The sequence below is a fragment of the Ixodes scapularis genome, unplaced genomic scaffold, assembly GCF_016920785.2.
Source record: "Ixodes scapularis isolate PalLabHiFi unplaced genomic scaffold, ASM1692078v2 PGA_scaffold7__128_contigs__length_106722199, whole genome shotgun sequence".
NCBI lineage: Eukaryota > Metazoa > Arthropoda > Arachnida > Ixodida > Ixodidae > Ixodes > Ixodes scapularis.
Window position 1 is genome coordinate 102557106 of NW_024609882.1, and position 16390 is coordinate 102573495.

The 16390-nt window shown below is 44.3% G+C and overlaps 1 long non-coding RNA gene and 1 pseudogene across 1 annotated transcript; both read right to left on the minus strand.

Moving 5' to 3' along the window:
• The window catches only part of LOC121833195, a 101369-nt pseudogene that overhangs the window by 66158 nt on the left and 18821 nt on the right, over window positions 1-16390 (minus strand).
• On the minus strand, window positions 9481-9648 carry LOC121833094. The gene is made up of 2 exons (XR_006076549.1): window positions 9599-9648; window positions 9481-9564 (listed from the first exon to the last, which is right to left on the minus strand). It is a non-coding gene; the product is annotated as an uncharacterized LOC121833094 (long non-coding RNA).

Sequence of the window (16390 nt, forward strand, 5' to 3'; positions counted from 1 at the left end):
GCCAATGGAACCGAAGGAAACTATCTGCCGTTTTCGTGCTTCGGACTGATGACGTCAGCTCGCTCCATGAGACAGTTAATGCTTTCGCATTAATAAAATATGTGGCAGCGTTGGGTAAAGTACATCTAAAACGTGCTTGAAGTAAAGTATGAAGTAAATGAGAGGTTATTTACTTCAAGTAGCAAGTACATCGGGTGCGACATACTTGAAGTAATGTAATAAATTCAAAGTACATAAAAGAATTCTACAAGTGTGCAACCCTCCATCTAAAATAACCATGATGAAACATTTAATCCAGTGTACAGTTTCAGTGATTTACAATTTATTTTGTTTATTTTAGAGGGTACAGAGAGCATCCACGGTATGGGAAAAAGCCTTTTCTCTGTTACCCAAATTTTTATAAACCGAATAAAGCGTAATTAATATTATTATTATAATATGCTTTCAAAGTCCAAGTCACCAGGCTCGATCTAAAAAGGACCGTAAAAATCGACACCTGCACGTAGCAATCTAAACTTTTTGTCAAAGGTGTATTTCACAGGTTGGTTTTTTCTCGTAGAATTACAAAGCGTAACTCCCTTTCTGTAAAAAATAAGGCCAAAAAAATTGCCAGGGTCTACGGTGGGCAGCGACGCAGACGACAGGGGTCCAGTAGCGGGGAGTGCTTGGCGTTCGTATTGATAGGTGGCGCTACCTCCTTATCACGACGGCTCGCGACCACCGTGGTTTATTAAAATGAACATAATCTTTTTGAAATGTACCATCGGTTAAAAAATAAATGCAGACAATAAAAGTAAAACTTAAAGTTAAAAAAAAAAAAGTGTCTGGATAATGACGGCACTCTTGCTGCCAACGGACTTCGTCTGCGTGTCGTCTGCACATTCGGACGCTGTTCGCGACGCCATCTATCAATACGAACGCCAAACACACTCCGCTACTGGACTTGGTCGTCTGGGTCATCGCCCGCCGTAGACCCTGGGAAGTTTCTTGACCCTATTTTTTACAGAAAGAGAACTACGCTTTGCAATTATACAAGAAAAAACCGACCTGTGAAACAGGCCTTTGACGAAAATTATAAATTGCTACGTGCAAACGTAGATTTTTACGGTCCATTTTTGATCGAGCTTGGTGACCTGTGCGCCGGTCAGAAATCGCCGGCGGCGGCGCGCCGGTGTTTGTACCTCCGGCGGCGGCGTGTTGACGGCGCGGGGATCATCGGATCGGCGGCGGCGTGGCGCGGAAGAGGGAGGGGAGGGGGAAGGGGGGGGGGGGGGGGGAGGGAGGGGGGGTTGTAAATTAGAGAGTGAGGGGGAGAGAGAAAGGAGTCGTTTGAATTTGGAAAGCAAGATGCAAGCAAAAAAGCGCCGAAAAAATACAGGGACACAGACGAAGGGAAACAGGACAAGGCGCACTCTCAACTGATGTTTATTGAAAAATTCACACGTTATATAGCCACACACACACACACACACACAAAAAAAAAAAAATCTTTTCTATCTACTCAGCCCGCGTTTCAAAAATTCAAACTCATTTGTAGATAAGGATACCGACGTGTCACTTATGCAATTCTTGTCTCTGGTCCTAATTGCATACGCCTCGTGTAATTCCCGCGACACTTTATCTTTGTATCTAGCCAAAATCTTGGTGTCATTGAAGGCCGGGGTGCAAGAGCATCTATTGCAATGAATTGCAAGGTGCCCCGAAGGCGTCGTTCTTGTAGAGGCAGCGTGCTCTCGGGTGCGATCATTAACGCACCTGCCCGTCTGGCCCACGTATGTCATCCCACACGTCATGGGGATTTCATAGACGACGCCAGTGGCACATTCAACGTACTTATTTCGATGTTTGGTAGTGCAGGGATCTGAAGATGGCTGTGGTGAATTGATCTGGCGACAAAGTCGCGCCATCTTATTGGGTGCTGAAAAAGCTACCGGTACATTGTAGCGCTGGGCTACCTTTTTCAGATTGTGCGTTACATTGTGCATATATGGAATGACAACAGGCCTCGTGGTCGGTCTATCGCTGTTTGATTTCCGATTACCTTTAATCTTTTTGATTAAGCTTTCTGCCACTTCAACCAAAGCTCTCAACGGAAAACCAGCCCTCTGCAGGCGTTCTATCTGACCCTCGAAGCTGCCTTGCGCACTGTGCAAACATGACTTTCTGAGAGAAGCCCCCAGGCACGAACTGGCTATGCCCCTTTTCACTACCTTCGAGTGGGCGGAATCAAAAGGAAGGATGCCCTTCCTTTTGTTTCCCTTCGTCTGTGTCCCTGTATTTTTTCGGCGCTTTTTTGCTTGCAATGAACCAACTGGCCCAAATCTCCACTTTACTGCAAGATGCAAATACCATAAAAAGGAACACACTCTTTTATTTTATTTTTTTTCTTGAGAGGTAATACATTGCCTTCGCTGTGAAGGGTGCGTCCGTTAGAAGAATCAGGCGTCTTGTTTATTCTCGTTTGTAAGAGAATATGTCGCCGGCTGGCAGCCGCGGCGCAAGATCCTCCGCAGGACGAGGACCGACGGCAACAGGTATTTTATCACCGCGTTCCCCCTCACCACGTGCTTGTCGCACGCCCCGTGCCTAACAAGTCGACCGAGCACGTCCTTCGATTTATAGAACTCGTACTCATTCGGTACGCCGCAAGCCGTCATCACCGACAACGACAGGGTCCTAACCTCTCGTTCGGCTTCGCGGTACTTCGCCGACAGGCACATTCAGAGCATCCCTAACAGTACCTTAGGCTCCCGAAGCTAACGGCTTTGTCGAACGCGCCAACAGAAAAATCCTTCCATGTCTGCGCGAAAGAACGTCAACGGCGACATCGACCATTGGAGCGATTATCTCCAGGCAACCAGCTTTCGAGTGAACCAGCAGCCGTACGCCAGACTCCAGAGATCACCGTTCGAACTCCTGTTCAACTTTGTCCCACGTCAACCAATGGAATTTTCCCCGCTTCCCGACGAGGTCGGCGACGTCCGCGCGAACTGCGACGCTGCAAACGCGAACCTCGCTTACCTTCACGTCATGAAGCGTTCCTACGATGCAAAACATCGACCACCTCCATACAGCGTCAGGGACAGGGTATGGTACACCGAACGGCTTTCCTACCTCGAAACTTGGCCTGCTTTTCCACGGACACTTAAGTCATCACCAACGTGAACAATCAAACCTACACCATTTCCAGGCTTACCCCGCAAGGCACACCGGATTGCCGCCAAGCTACCGCACGATAGCTCTTTTTTTTTTTTTTTTTTTTTTCACGAACTATCTGCAGCGATTGACGTCGATTTTAACCAACTCGCCTTGCACCGCAGCAGATCCTCCGATTACAAGCGCATCACGCCGACGCCGCCTTCCACGATGGCTAGACGCATAACAGAGGATCATGACAACATTAACAAAATGTGCGAGGGCGCAAGGATTTGGAGCTCGCGAGTGTAAGCAAATACGCTGGCGGCAAAGACCCGTAAGAAGAGCCTCCCCGACTCGACCGGATGGGAGATCGACTTCGACCCCCGATGCTGGATCCCGGCGTGGAAACGAGAAAGAAGGACCCCTAGAAACACGGTGTGACACGAACAAGCCAGGCGTTTGGATCAAAATAAAATACGTTTGAAAAAGCCTGAAAACGGACGCGAATATAGCCCTCTTGTACCAAATTATTTCAAAAAGTTTTCATTAAATCGTTTTTCGGTCTACAAAACCGTTCATTCCGTTATAACACTTTAAAAACACAGGCGAGCTAGTGAAGAACTTCCATACTAACGGGAGACACGAAACGATAAAAATAATGCACTGGACAACAAGTCTCAAACAGAGCTTTTATACCCGTTTTCACGTCAAGAACTTTAGTAAAAAGAGTCCGAGCCCTTGCGAACCGTTACTAATTTCCACCTTTATGTGGAGAATTAAGATATATGTAGCTGGATTCTATACTATATATGCTATCAAGACGTACACGTTCCAGCGCCAAAATCATCGCTTTTTTCTTCGACAACCAAATAAGGCCCGTTCACACTCTTGCAACCGAGTGCGACCGAGAGAGACCAAACCGGTTTTTAAGCCTCTTGCGATCTCTTAGGACCAGCTCCGCTCAGTGCATCCGGTCCCAAGAAGTCTTTCTCGGTCGTACTCGGTTGCAAGAGTGTGAACGCGCCTCGAACATCTTTGTTTCGTGTATGTGCTCTCCCCCTCTGCAATGCCTTCGGGCCCTGAGGGTACTTTAATAAATAAATAAATAAATAAATAAATGCTCGAAACTTTCTTTTTTTATTTTTCTTGAAAAAACGGGTATAGTTTATTTGAACAAGGAACGCTCTTATATATACGTCAAGACCCTCACCAACAAAAAAGAACTCTTTAAAAAAAACGGTATCACCATACACCCTTTTGTCCCATATAACGCACCCCAACACTTTAGTTTGACGCACAGCGCACAGACGGCCATACATTTTACAAGGGGCTAGATAACGGATCGATATAACAGATCAAATAGCTAAAGTACGTATCAAAGACCACAGAAAGAAAGCACTGAGGTTTTGCAGTAGGGCCAAGAAAACCTCGATTATATTTTTTGTAGTCACTAACACGTACATTAGCTATGTTAATAAGTTGTACCACACGGCTACCAAGCCTCTCGTGAAAGGTAGTACCGTCAGATCGACGTGTGAAGTTTTGGGGTGTCTTATAGGGGACAAAAGGTGTAAGAATACACCCTTTTTTTTTTAGAGTGTAGGTCACTGAAAGCCGGACACTCGGACAGATTCAAATGATTCATGGACACACCAACCTGCCACCCAGACGACCCCGCTTGATGACTGACCAGCCACATACGATAACAGGCAACTCCATCAGAACCCTTCAAATGATACGCGCGTGACGAGATGTCCCTAGACTCCCTACAGCGTTCAATTCGCTTGACGAGTGTCGATGAAACGATCGTGTCGACAAAACGTGTGTCCGTGAAACGTGTGCCCATGAAAAGTTGTCTGCGATACGTAATTCCATGAAACGAGTTTCGACGAAATGAGGGGGTCCCGTACGCCACTCCTGCCTGAAAAGTTACATTTGGGTTCTTATGTTTGTTTTTTTCTGGCGCCCCTGAAGACTACCAGAAAGGGGGTTAACCTTTCTAATTTGTGGTGAGCTTTGAAAACTAAATTTACACCAAACTATTTGCCACTGATATAAAGTTATGAGAGATTCCATGGTAGTAATGTACACACACACCTTCACAACCGGTTTTTCCACAGGAGCCGGATTAAACCTTCAGCACCTTGAGCACTACTCTAACAATTACATCGTGGTGATGGCCCGCTTCCAGGCGACGCATCTTTTGCAACTCAACTGCCTCACCAACTCAAAACATACGGGATTCTTTACAGGCGTTATCCATCGCAGACGCAATTACACCACTCTTAACTATTTTCAAGTGACAGCTGTCAGCTGCCAGCAGAGGCTTGGCTGATTGCTTGCCGTAGGGCCCTTTTCCGTGTGCAACAACAGGTCTATAAGTACTTAATTCGACTGTTGCGATGGCAGGGTTCTGCAGTTCAATCGACAAGGACCGCACAACCGTGTCAACGTGTACATAAGTCTCGTTTAAAAAAAAAATCTCGTACAACACTGGAGCAATTCACGACCCGATACACACACCCTGTTTTTGAATAAAAAGAGAACCATCAAAGTCTATGGCAGTGGACTCTAAATGAAACTCCAGAATTCTGATAAAACTATCTACATCAATCCCCGTGGCAGACTGCAACTTCACTAGATTATCATCACACCACCTCCTGACCCTTATTAACAGCTCCGGCTTATCCATAAAGTAACAAAAGTCCTTGATGTCTACAGTTGTCACATCGCACCTTTTCCCATGATGCGGATTCAATATTTCAATCAATTACGCAGAGTTTTTGAGTGACAATGGACTGTTGCTCCACTCCTGTCAGGCATATCTAGATAAAAACCGACAATATACCTTCTGCCAAGCTCAATTTTCGTTCACAACCATTTTAACAATTACAGCAGAATGGGATTGTTACAGTTGTGCTCAAGGTGTAAGGAACGTACGTTCAATCCGGCTCCTGTGGAAAAAACCGGTTGTAAAGATTGTTGTGTGTGTGCCTTACTACCTTGGAATCTCTCAAAACTTTACATCAATGGCAAAGAGGTTCGGTGTAAATTTAGTTTTCAAAGCTCAGCACAAATTAGAAAGGTTAACCTCCTTTTCGGGTGGTCCTCAGGGGTGCCAGAAAAAAAAAAAAAAAAAAAAAAAAAAAAAACACGTGCACAACACGTGCCGGAACTATTGATGGCGTTTGCCCCAAATTATCTCTCTAACAGTCTTATCTTTGTGCCTAGCGAGAACAGTGGAAGAAGCAAATAATGGTTTGCACCTGCAGTCATGCGTGGTTTCAATCGACTTTGCAGAAAAACAGATAGTGTATTTGCGGTCCGCGGCGGGGCCACGGATTGGTTGAGATGTGGTGCGGTGACGCAGTGTGTATCTACGCTGAGGCTCTTGCATTAAATCAGTTGAAAGTAAGCTCTCTGTGGTGTTCTTCCTCTGTCTATGTCTTTAAGCGCAATCATGTTTTTCCACGCACAATACCAACTCGCCCAACAATTAGCAATGCTAGGAGAGTTCTGAGGAAGAGCTTGAGTATTTTGACCTGTGGTAATTGAGTAAGCACACCATCCTTGGCATTGGACAGTGACATGAAGCGTTTTTTGTGTCTGTTTTCTAAGAATTGTAAGGGCTGTGCTGGAGCTGGAGTTGCCTGTTATCGCATGTGGCTGGTCAGCCCTCAAGCGAGGTCATCAGGGTGGCTGGTTGGTGTGAATCATTTAGATATGTCTGAATCATGAATCATATGGGTTCTGTCTGAGTGTCCGGCTCTCGGTGACCTAGTGAAGAGGAGGTGTTTCTTTTTTGGTGGTGAGGTTTTGAGGTATGTGTAACAACGTTCGTTGTTCAAATAAACAACAAACGGTGTTTAAGACTTGTTGTTTTGGCCGTTTTTTTTTATCGTTCCGTGTCTCCGTTTTTTATGGAACTTCTACATTTATTGACATATTTACAGGAGTAAAAATGAAAGGCAAAAAAGTCTATTAATTTTTTATGCATAATATAGTAGGTAAAACTCATGCAGAAGCAGAAAAAAAAACACCAATAACCCCACTCCCCCCCCCCCCCCAAAAAAAAAAAAAAAAAAAAAAAAAGATGGCGGCGCCGGCGGCGCGCCGGATTTATTGTGCGGCGGCGGCGGCGGCGGCGGCGTGCTGGCTGTGGGGATTCCGGCGGCGGCGCAGGGCGGCGAGAGCAAAACAGGCGGCGGCGGCGGCGCGGCGCGGCGGCGCACAGGTCTACCCTATACGTGTACTTTTTAACACAATCTTTCATGATGTCCTTTCATTCTTCCATAGTGTTTTTTGTTTGTTTTGTTTTTAACTAATATGCAATGCTTCAGGTGCAGACTTGTACGTAACCTGTTACAAGTAATCATGTTACTTGTAACAGGTTACGTAATGCTCCAATTACTTTTTTTTCCAGTGATGTTTGTTTCCGAAAGAGCCAAAATTATTGAGTTTTTTAAAGGAGCTGTGCAACAATTTCAGTGCTTTATTTAAATAATTTGGGAGTTTGTGTCTCGACCTTTCTGAAGTAAAGAACAAAAAACTCCTTTTGCCTGCATATGTCCCAGTTTTTACTTTAAAAATGGACAAAGATTGAGGTTTTCGACACCTCTCAACTCCTTCACTATCTTCTGAGTCACGTGCGCTGCGACGTCAATGGGGGTCGCGCGGGGTTCCGGTGAAGTTCTCTCTTTAGAGCCATCAGTGAGCAGCGAGAACTCATCCGCTTGCGACCCCGTGACCATGTGCTGGCGCAGCGCGAACAACATGGTGAAAGGAGGAAAGTCTCATCCGGGTCCGGCCATCCCCGTCGCCCTCCGGCTTCTGGCGGCCAGTGTTGCCAACTCAAAAATTAAGAAACCGCAGTCGGAATCCCGAAAACCGCTAAAAAACCGCTAAATCCAAAACACAGCGCAGAACGACTTCTTAGACACTTTTTTTTTTGGCTTTAATTCTTGACAAAGGTATAATAACAGTATAGATCATATCAATGCCATCTGAAAGGAAGCTTTCTTTTTGTTTTGACTAGAAATCTGTCACGCCACGCCACAGTTCACCCGGGTGATCCGAAGTCGAAATTGCAGAGCGAGCGTATACGAACATGGCAAGGGACCCTTCAGCAGTGCGTGACTAGTCAGATCCGTTCAACTCGTAGAGTCGTCTGCTACCAGAGGAGAAAGGTGCAGCGGCCGAAACATGCTTCTTCGTTGCAGCGTGCGCGACCAAATCCACATTCTTCGCAGATAGTTCTGTTTTGAAATAGCGGCACCTGGCTCGTCTGCTATCACCAGGAACCTCCAGTAGCCAGTCTTTAAGTTTAGGGTCTTATGACCAGTCTTTTCTAAACTTTTGAGTGTACTTCACCACGCTCATTTTACGAAACAGTGACAAAAACGTCAAAGGAAAATTGGAACAATCATGCTGTTCAAACGTGCGCGCACAAAACAGGGAGGCATGTTCCGACATTCGTCGCCTTAATGTTTTGATGACGTCACAGGCGTTACTCTCACAAACCAGAACATTACTGAGAGTAAGCGAAAAGTACTGTGGCTTATTATCCTTGTCTTTATGGATATGAAAGGTGCATAGTTGACAGTAAATCGATATAACTTGTATATCGCTAAAAAACCGCCAAGGTTTCATAAAACCGGCTAAAAATCCCGCCGCCCGCAAAACAATAATTTATCCCGCTAAACAGAACCAAAAACCGCCAAGTTTAGCGGGAAAACCGCTAAATTGGCAACACTGCTGGCGGCTGTTCGCGGTAGCAGATAGAGCAGATAGAGCTGACGGTTTTGTGGATCTAGGATAGATGGCACCACTAAAACTCTGTATAATAAAAGCTTTGTCGATGATACCAGGTTTTTGATGCATTTATATTTATGTTGGAACGACAAGATTTATCGAAAAATTACCTTTTATCGAGCAGGTATTCACACAACTTCCTATCTTTTTACAAGACCCCCATTGACGTCATGCCACATGGTTCTCATGGCCGCTGCTCGTGGCTGCAGGTCGGGGAATATTCTAAGTTTTGCCTCGCTATTACGCGGCGGAATCGCAACATTTTGAAGGACGGAGGTGTGTTTTCTGTCTTTTGTGACAAGATAAACAATGTCAAAAGTAGCTAGAAGATGGCAATTCTATCAACGTTAAAATCGTTGCGCAGCTCCTTTAAAGGCCGGCCCGCAAGCAGAGAGAAGGAACCCGACCCTCACTTTCCTTCTCGCCACTGTGAAAGGAGGAAATCGCCTCTCGTTTCCTCCTCGCCGTTTTCCGACTTTTTTTTTTTTGCCAGCTGCCTGTTTTTTTTTTTTTTTTTTTTTTTTTTTTCTCTACAAGTTTGGGGTGGAGGAAATGAAAGCTTCAAGGATTTGAAAAGATTATCGAGAAGCCAGCCGGCACACCCGCGACAAGGACCTGAACTAGGGAGCCTACATGTAGGCTCCCTAACCTGAACCAACCGAGTAGCTGTTTTGAGCGAGCTTGGCACTTGCTCTTCCCAACGAGTTGCATTGGCTCTTTTTTAGCATTGGTTTGGAAGACAATTCTTTGCTGTTGTGAGAGCACAAATGCCTTGTTCTGCTCAAAGAAGTAGTCATTGAAGTATCAATTTTAATATAAATATCTGATTTGGCATCTTTTGTTGTTTAGGCGGATTCATGGCGACAACGGGAAGTACGAGCGGCGTTTTCTGTATATCAGGGATGGCGCTCCATAGACCAGTGGTTCTGAATCATCATGGTTCGTAAACCGGCAGAGGTGACAGAGGATCCCATCCGCAGTGGGTCTAGCACTTTTCGGCGTAGAGCGTTTTGCTGTAGGGCATTTCGGTGCGGACTTTGTGGTGCACAGACATTTCAGTGTACGGACTTTTTGCTGCAAAGACTTTTCGGTGTGAGACTTTTCGGTGAGCGGATATTTCGGTGCACGGACATTTTGATGCATGGACATTCGACGCTATGGTTTGCTCGCCAGTATCTCTTTTCCAACGTACGCAGACACGCTTCACATCCTGTTTGCGCGTTGAGTTGATAGAAATAGTCTCTTCTATAAGGTGCTGACTTTATTATTGGTCCTGCGTGTAGGAAACGACCCAAACAGCAAGACGTTTGAAGTTGTTTGTGTATTAAAAACAATTTTGAATATCTTCAAATGCGCCTCCTCCGCGTAATCGCATAGCTCCGATTGTTAATAATAAATTGTGATGACCTCGCACGGCAAAAAAAAAAAAAAAAAAAAAAATACAAAAAACAATGTAATTATTACTTGTAACTCATTAGGGAATAAAGTAGGCGTGTGCGGGTACAAAATAAGTGTAACCAAATCAAATATCGAATTGAATCAAGTAAACAAGTCGAATTTGGTGAATGCTAAATCTATTTTATTTGGTATCAAATGTTTGCTCATTCTCGTACGAAAAAAAAAAAAAACAGTGACCACAGATCATCCACAGAGTATGATCTGTGGTCAACGTCTCCTTCCATGCCGTAATGATGTCGCCGGACGTAAAGAACTGCCTTACAATCGTGCTTATACAGGGCGATATTTATTTTTTCAACGACTACGCATTTTTCCAAAAAAGACGTCAGAGTTACGCAATCGCGCGCGTTTGTGTTTTATTTGTAGTCATCAAAAAACACCAAATCATTCATTTTTAAAGGGATGTAGTGGACGTGAAGTGGCTCACGGCGTCCTAAAAAGCCTAATTTGGACGCGAATCGTGTTACCGCAATGTTTTCGGCCACCGCACTCCTCGCCCCTTCTACAGTGGCGTTGTCACAGCGATGCGCATGATTTGTCGCTTTAGCTTCATGAGGCTGTTCTACGCGGAGATGGAGCCCACATAAAATCAGAACTATATTTTCGCGCCCAAATTAGGAGGACGCCGTGTAATAGTGTACGCGCGTTACATCTTTTTAAGAATGGACGGTTTGGTGGTTTGCGATTATGGCCAACAACTTTCTAAATACAAGATGCCGTTTTCTTTTCTAATTAAAAGGTTAAGTAGCGAATTTTAGGCAATCGGTCGGTTTTAGTTGCGTTCGTTATTGAACCTAATCCTCGCCTGGCCGTATAGCTCACCTAAACAAACCGCAATGGCGCTAATTTTCACTGGACAATTTGGTGGCTTTCGATTACGCCCAACAACTTTATAAATCAACTATCCCGTTTTCTTTTATAATCAAAAAGTTTATTAACAATGGTTAGGTAATCAGTCGGTTTTTGTTGCGTTCTTTCTTGAACCCAATCTTCGCCTGGCCGTTTAGCTCACATCCACAAAACGTTAATTTCCACGTTTTTTTTCTAATATCTAGTAGGTGAAAAAAAAAAAAAAAAAAAAGCGTTGTATATAAAATAGAGGGCAGTTCTTTTCTGATATAAATAAAGCGTGGGGCACGCGTCTTGCATGCATCTCTTTTTTTTTTTTCCGGCCTATGAAAACAAATCCCGGGACATTCGAAATTGAGTTTATGATGGGGCGGGCGCTTTATCACGGGGTATTTTGTCATGTTTCATAAGCTTTATTACTAGTCAGAAGGAAGCCACGCGAGCCGCATCACGTTGCAAACAGCTAATTCGGGTGTTTCTCAAGCAGCTCTAGAACTTTCCAATTGACATTTTGGTTCTTAATACATCTAAAAAAGTTTGGTACTTAGTCCTAAACATTTAATTTATTAGGCATAATTAAAAATACTGCAACTCTCGCAAGACGTCTACCAAAAACATAAAGTTGGCTTAATTCATTGGCGTAAAGTGGCTGCGTCTTTCATTTTTATGCTTGGTCTTTAAAGATTCGTGAAAAGCGTTCGCGACCTTATCTGTCAAGGCGCGTACGCGGACAGCGCGGCCTCCTCGGCAAGTTGCTCCCTCATCGAAGACGACAATGAATAAAAGGTGCGATAAAAATCTTAATGCCTGAAAAAAGCGCAAGTTTAAAATAATTCTAAGGGTGTCAGTTGATTTTATTTCTACTATATTCAAATTTCAACACTCGTCGCGGGCAGCATGAAAGGAAGCACTGCAGTCTTGGCGCAAACCAGTGCCCAGTCAACGGTTCTACACTCAAACACGCATCACCACCCGACCTGTTTTAAAAATAAATAAGTTTCAGTACTTTTGGTAGAAAAGGCGAATTTTCTACTGAGCGTGATATTTTGTGTACCAAAAGTCCTGTAGCCGGGATCGGTAGTTCATAGCTTCAGGAAGACGAAGAACGACGGATGCATTATTTCCCTCGGAAGTACTGTTTTGAATTTGAATTCCACATAAAATTGTATATGCACAAATTGTGGCACGATACCGATTTTGCTTGATTACCTTTCTTTTAAAGACAACATAACCAGGCATAATCTACAGATATTGCAGAATTCATTTTAATTGGAGTACAGCGCGAAAGACAAGTATGGACATAAAGAACACAATAGAGCTCTGCATCTCTACTGCATTTCTTTCCGTACTTGTGGACAGTTAGTCCGCATGACTATATTCAAAAACTGCCAAATCGTTTAAGCCTACCCCTTTTTATAATTTTTTTCGTAGATTAATTGTGGCGAATCCCGGCTGGGTTCGGGTAAAGATCTCGCACGTGTTCAAGGACACATTTCGGCATGATTTCCCGCTTGACGACGACGTTGAGCTGACCGCTGTTCCACTCCTTTTCTAAGTATAGCGGGGAACGCCAGACGCCTAAATTATCCAAGCAGCCCCAAAACTTGCGGTAGTACACCTTCCGAACTCCTGGGTTTTTTTGGAGATGGCCTTCGCCCACCCTGACATAGCCCCAAACAATTATGTAAGGGCTGCAGAGGCTATCTGGGCATTCCGTTTCTTCATCAGCAAACAAATGCGAACAGAAGAGAATGAAAACTTCGTAATACCTGCTGTCTTTTAATAAATGGCATAACATTGCTAGTGGCATAATATTGCTAGTTGCACTATTTCACGCGAAGAAAATTGTGATTTTGCGGTTCTATCTCCGTGTTTCCCGTTCTCTTTGCTGATACGCAAGATATTTGTCGGGTGTCAAGTTTTCAGTTACATTTGTCGACAGAAACTAAATGCGCGTTTGGCCACGAAGAAATTTTTTTCAAAGGCTGAAGATAGATGAAATATACCATAAACCGTTTCAGTTTTTATGGAAGTTTGTTTTTACTCTTCTTAGTAGCTTCAACGAGGCGGCCGTCACTCTAGAAAACACCTGTAGTACGAACCTATATATTATGCCCCAGAAATGGTCAGACTGTGTGTCCCTCTGACTGCAATATCTTTGACTTGTAATTACTCATGATTATTAGTTTGTACAAAAAACAAAAACACAGTAGTGATACAATCACTCTTCAGTGTGCCGTTGTTAGAACGACAAATTTTCAACTCTCTGGGTAGAGCTCAAGGTTCGGATAAAAATACCCATCTTTTTTCCTTCTGCTGTGATGTTCAAGTTCCGTTCACTCCAGATAAATATGCGGTGGTGTAGCGTGTGTGGCCGCATGCGAAAGTATCTGAATGTAAAAGAACTTGTTGTTGGGCTAGTTGGTGTTGACTATCTGAGTGTGTTTTAGAACTGCAGAAAAAGAGCAAAAAAAAAAAAAAAGAAGAAAAGAAGAAAAGCGAACCAGCCCGAAACCTTCCAAGCTCATATCCAGCCTGCCTAACTAATCCCTGGTTTTTGGGATTGAAGCAGAGAACCTTGAAGGGTTACGGAGATTTTGTCGGGGGGCCGGTAAGCCCATTAGCACTCGTGCGAGAAGGCCGTAAAAAACGAGGAGGAAAATGGAGGAGGAAAGGGGAGGAGGAAAAAAGAAAAGAGGGGGAATCTTCTGCCACGCTGAAGAAAATTTTGAGCCCCCGCCTTTAAGTGAAAAATCGCCGTCTTCCTGTGCGTCACTCGTCTATGTTGCACCAACGTTGGACACTTTTTTTCACCCTTAAACAACTAAAAAAAAAGATAACAAGGTTATAGAAGGGGTTGTTACGATCCGGGTTTGTCGCGGCATTGACGACCGTGTCCTACGTCGACCTCATCTTGCTACGACAAAGACTCCCTTTCTTCTCCAAAGTGTTCACCAGCCAACACCAGTGCATGCTTCTATACAACGTACTAAGAATAAAAAGTTATCTTATCCACAATTTTTTTTCTTTTATACGAAGTTAAAACAAGTAACATGAAAATTAATTGATTGCTTTCTGGTAATTTTTGTAGTTACTTTTGTGATGCAGTAATTGATGACTATAATCAGCTACATCTTCAATAAAGTAATTGTAATCGGTTACTTTTTCAGTAACGCATACAAGACTGCCCAGGGGTTATCGGGGGTGCACCAGTTATTTTCTGAAATGGCGGCGAATATTGGATAAAGTCAAGCGGCTTCAGAGTTGACAAAGCTTCTTTTTGTGATACAAATTTAACAAGACAAATTTTGGGGAATGTACTTTGAAGTCGGGAGTGGTACTTTCCTCCGAAAGCACCAGAAAAAACTTCCTTAAAGGGGTCCTGCAACAACTTCTTGCTGTTTTTTTTTAATTTGCACCGAACCTGAGCATACTAAACGTAGTAACAGTGTACTTTTTCTTTTCTCGAAATTCGCTTTATTTTAAAGGTTATAGACATATTAAATATACAAAAACAAGCAAAAAATAACCTCCTTCATGACGCCCTTGGTCCGCTGTCCCCCCTTTTCCCGCGTCCGCGAACTGCGGCAACTGAGGAATGTGGGGGAGGGGGGGGGAAGACGGGGGAAGGAGGTAAGGCCGAGGAGAGAGCTGCCCTGGAACGGGGCAGCTCTCTTTCCTTGGCCGACTAGGACCAACAACGTCACGATTTCATCACATGCCACGCGCGTTCGACATCACGGGGCACCCCTGGAGGAGGAGGTTTCCACGTCGTCCGGTTAAAATACGACGCATTGATATTTAATTACTCTCTCTGTGCCCGCTGGGTTGCCCGAACCAAGAGACGTGGAAACCGCAAAAAAGGTAGGCAGGGCCTCTTTAAGTAGAGGTATATATACTTAAGAATATGCACTTCAAGTAAAGTGCAATTATTCTAAATCCCCTTGAAACAGCACTTTAATGGTGGCAATCAGTTCATCGAATGACGTTCATCAACAGATTGTTTAATCAACACACAATGTTTCATTGACAGAATGCTTCATCGACAAATCGTTACTTCGATAGCTGTAATAAGCTGCATCAGACCTGTCGCCACAAAGCGGCGTGTACGGGTGGGTCAGGTGGGTTAACATTTTTGTAATGAGCTACCACAAACTGTCGCCGCGACGCGGCGTAAACGGGGCAGCCGGATGGGTTAACTAACGCACCCAGTGATACACGCACAGCGAAATGTTCCTACAGCGTGCAATTCGCGTAACGAGTGTCGATGAAATGTTTGTGCCGACGAAACGCGTGCTTATGAAAAAGTCCACGAAACGTAATTCTACGAAACAAGTTTCGACGAAACTATAACTTAAAGTACTTCCTAACCCCGAGATGCGGTGATAGGGAATGATCACATGTGGGACAGAGCTTCATACCTGCAGCTGCTCCTTGGTTAGAAGCAGACAATATCTCGACCAGGGATTTATCTTGGGTTATCTCGAATTTTTAATCGGGGGGGGGGGGGGGGGGGGGGGGGTGTTACGAACTTTTGGGAAGGACTCTGGAAGGCACTGGACTTAGTCCGAGGGTGTGTTAGGGACATGTCCATAAATCACTAATTCTCGGCCATGGGTTCGTTAAAATGTGCCTGGTAGTTGTTAGCCGACAAAAACAATGTGTACCCTTCAGGGTATACAGCTCAACCCTCTCTCGATAGTTAAGTCCAATAATTGTTAGTAACAACCCAGTAGATTTCCGAAAGTCGTAGAGAAGGTAAGACAGTCATTGCAAGAAGTTGACATCGGTGTTCGACGCCTGAACGCTTGACCTTGACTCCACTGCTCTGTCTGTGGGAGGAGCGATGAGAAAAGCAGCTATCCTTTACGTCAGCCCACTAGGACTCCAACAACAGCTCGGTGCTTTGACGCCATTGCACCCTCTGCGGAAAAAGCAGAGGCCGACACACCTCCTGATAATCATCCTTCAGGTTGCAAGCAAAAAAAGGAGCAAATGTGGGTAATAGAAAAAAAAAAAGGTTTGCCAGGAAATAACTTTTCATCTAAATTTCATTTCTTATTAAACAGGTATTTCAATCAATTTGCGTGCAAGTTTCGTTATTTCACACTTGCATACCTCTTCTGCAAATCTT